Source organism: Octopus bimaculoides, chromosome 4, assembly GCF_001194135.2.
Source record: "Octopus bimaculoides isolate UCB-OBI-ISO-001 chromosome 4, ASM119413v2, whole genome shotgun sequence".
Classification (NCBI taxonomy): domain Eukaryota; kingdom Metazoa; phylum Mollusca; class Cephalopoda; order Octopoda; family Octopodidae; genus Octopus; species Octopus bimaculoides.
The window spans coordinates 60,162,821-60,166,883 of NC_068984.1; the positions used below are offsets into that span (position 1 = coordinate 60,162,821).

The window sequence follows — 4,063 nt, forward strand, 5'->3', positions numbered from 1 at the left end:
TGACATTTTGTAATAGTTTTAAATGAGTGTCACTGTCATGCTAGAGATGTTTGGTCCTGGGAAATACTACCTTACTAGGAAACAAGTGAGAGTTAGTGACAGGAAGTGTGCATCTGGCCATAGAAAATCTGCAAGCATGGAAAAGTAGACATTAAAATGGTGATTATATATTCAGTGTACACATACTTTTGTCACAGGAAAAAAGAAAACAAACTTGACACAAGATTTTAGTGAACAGTGTCAAGTAAAAAACAAAAAAAAAACAGGGAATATTTTTGAGTGCAAATCCTGTTGGGGTGGAGTTAACTTTGCCTTTAACCTAGAATTTGTACTGAATTTTTACAGAGTTTTGAATTTATTTAACCATTTTTTTTGTAGTTGTCTGATAATACAGTCACAGACTTGCCCAGATCAGTTAACATTGATATTTTTTTCACTGTTGTTACAATCATCTGAAATGGAACTGTCAAAGCCTGATATTCAAGCAATTTTGCTATTCAACTTCAAAAAAGGACATAAAGCAGTTGAAACTGCTTGTGATATCAACCATTGTGTAGTCAGCTTGAAAATGATTTAAATGATTTTGCAGTGGAGACCTGAGCCTTGAAGATCGTGAGCATAGTGGATGCCCATCTGTCATCAATGACAGTCAATTAAAAACCGTCATCAATGACAGTCAATTAAAGACTGTCATTGAAAAAGATCAATGTAAAACCACTTGAGAACTGGTAAAAGGACTTCAAGTTAGCCAGGAAACTGCCTGCAACCATTTGCATGAAATCAAAAAATCAAAAGAGCTTGACAAATGGGTACCACACAATTTGAATGAAAATCAGAAAATGCGTAGATAGGAAATTTGCTCGTCACTTCTCTGTAGCCAGACTGATCCATTTCTTGACCATATTGTAACTTACAATGAGAAGTGGATTCTGACCAATAATAAAAAAAAACATTCTTTGCAGTAGTTGGACCAAAATGAAGCACTGAAAACCTTCTCTAAACCCAAGCTCTTCAAAAGGAAGGTTATGGTGACTGTTTGGTGGTGTACTGCTGGACTCATCTACTATAACTTCTTAAAACATGGAAAAACCATTACTGCAGGAACATATTGCAATAAAATTGCCAAAATAAATAAAAAACTGCTACTCCTCTGTTCCAGACTGGTCAATAGAAGAGGGTCAATCACTCTTCATGACATGTTCAGCCACAGGTTTCACTAATGACACTCCAGAAGGCGAGAGAACTTGGCTATGAAGTTCTTTTCCAGCCAGCTTATTCCTCAGACCTTTCTCCTACTGACTACCACTTTTTCAAGCACCTTGATAGTTTCCTGCAAGAGAAGGAGTTCAAATATCAAACTGATGCTGAAAGTGCATTCAAAGAGTTCATCAGCTCCAGAACTCCAGATTTTTATATTACCAGAATAAACAAACTTGTAACTCATTGGTAAAAATGTGTTGATTGTAATGGTACTTTGATGAATAAAATTACTGCTTTGTTGAAATATCATCATCGTTTAACGTCCGCTTTCCATGCTATCATGGGTTGGACGATTTGACTGAGGACTGGTGAAACCAGATGGCTACACCAGGCTCCAATCTGATTTGGCAGAGTTTCGTAATGAATTTGATGTTTCAAAACATTGCTTACTTTTCACTCAGCCTGATATATTTTTAGAGTAGCATTGAATGGTAGGTATGATAAGCTGTATCTGCCCCATATTTGGGCTAGGTATGTCCGGTTTAAATGCTAAAGGGTTAATCTCAATGGAGTGGAGGATCACCATTTGTGATCCACTATTTGTAGGTTTAGAAGAGGCTGGCATATTGTTTTTGGGTTTACTAATGATGAAATATTTGTTTCAAGTGGAAAGCTGAAGCAGAATGAAGAATGGTATCATCTGCATAGTTGTTTGTATTGATAAGAATTAAGAGTGAAGATGGTGTGGGCGATTTAACTGTTTTATCTGTTGAAAGACACAGGCATTATTTCTGTAAATTCAGAACGAATGAAGTGTTTATTAAAATACCTTTGTTGTTATTTAGCTGGTGTTTAGAATGCAGATCATAGAATTTTGATCACTTTCAAATGGGCAATTTGAATCATTAAACTCGGAATGGTTTCAGATGGTTTGGCATCATCATCATCATCATCATTTAACATCCCCCTTCCATACTGGTATGAATTGGATGGTTTGATTGGAGCTGGCTAATCAGAAGACTGCGCCAAGCTCTGCTCGCTGTTTTGGCATGATTTCTATGATTGGATGCCCTTCCTAAAGCCAACCACTCTGCAAAATGTACTGAGTGCTTTTTACATGGCACCAGCGGCAGTGAGGTCACTAAATAACTTGCAGGGCAAGACCCCCTCAGCTGGGGAAAGTATTATTGAGGGACAGAAAAGGTTTCTTGCATTAGAAGACAGACATGGCTTCCTCAGATGGAGAAGACAGTGAGAGGAGAGATGGTGAAGATGTAACAGGGAGAGGGAAGGGGCCATATACCCAAGTTACAGGGTGGAGTATATAATGAAGTGGGGATTGGAGAAGGTGAGTTGGTGGGTGAGTTCCCAAGATTTCAAAAGGAGAGTGGGAACTAGAGTTGGATGGGGGATGTTATGAGTGGGCACTGGTAGAGGGAAGGGGTAATGAGGAAGGTATGTTGTGAGGAAGGGAGTTAAAAGGGACATTGTATGCAGGTAGGTTGGTAGGGAGAAAGGGGAAATAGCAGTAATGTGTGTGGGTGGATTGTGGTGGGGGAGGAGACATGGACATGGATTTAACCCTTTAGCATTTAAACCGGCTATATCCAGTCAAAATATTCTGCCTATTTTATGTTCAAAACTAGCCAAATCTGGCTTCTCACACCAACTCTATAATATCATTCTGAAAAATTAACAATTACCTCATCAAAATCTCATAGCTACAAGATAATGCTTGACTAATTCCAAAACAATGTGACTAAATAAGCATTACTTTAGACTAGACAGAATAATCTAAATGCTAAAAGGATTAACTAAACTGGGTAGGTCTTCTCAAGCACAGTAAATTGTCAGTTGTCTTGCAAACGTGTTTCTGAACAATTGGTTATCACTGCATTAACAGAATGAGCGAGCACCATTGATATATTAATTGTCAGCACCAGCAATAAGATATGAACCATTATCAATTCTTCTTCATATAGTAATCCAATACCTTACCATCTTAGCCACAACACTATATGTTTTTATTGCATTCTTTTCTGTTATCCTCTTTGCTGTCGAAGAACGGTTGAAGAGTGAGTGATATTTTAAAGAGATATTGAGCAATTGAAATTTCCAGTGTATAAGAATAAAGACAGGAGACAGAGAACAAGACATAGTCTTTGTCAAATTCAATAGTTGAAATGCCTCAAAAGGGAAGAAAATAAACAAAAAGAAAAAAATATATATATATTTAAACTAAACAAAAATTACAAACCAAAACCACAGAATATTGATCTTAGATGTTTGGAGACAGTTTCTCTGCCTTCATTTGCATTAGTTTATTATATTTTTATGTATATTTAAAAAAATTTTTGTACATTGTTTGCTTGTTTAGTTTGTTATTTCCATTAGGTTAAATTCTGAGTCCCTTAATTTAAATGCTTAAACTTATGTTTCATATCTGGAATTATTCCATCTGTTTATCTATTTATTTTTACTTTATTATTATTATTATTATCATCATTATTATTATTATTATTATTATTATTATTATTATTATTATTATTATTATTACCATCATCTGCATACATACATATGAATATATGTGTGCGTATATATGTGTATTGTCTTGTTTATTGAGAAAATAATATTGCCTACAAAGGAAACAGAAAAAAATAAACGGATGAAAGACAAAAAAAAAAAATGGAAACAAACTAAGAAAGCAAATATACAAAGAAAGGAGGACACACATATGGAAGATACACACACACACACACACACACACACATATATTACATATAATGTGTATGTGTGTGTGTATATATATATACTACATATAATGTGTGTATATATATATATATATATATATATATATATATAT

General features: G+C 35.0%; 1 protein-coding gene across 9 annotated transcripts in view; it reads left to right on the forward strand.

The window, feature by feature from the left end:
* The window catches only part of LOC106877306 (all trans-polyprenyl-diphosphate synthase PDSS2), a 904,956-nt gene that overhangs the window by 303,144 nt on the left and 597,749 nt on the right, over positions 1-4,063 (forward strand). The window lies entirely within an intron of this gene.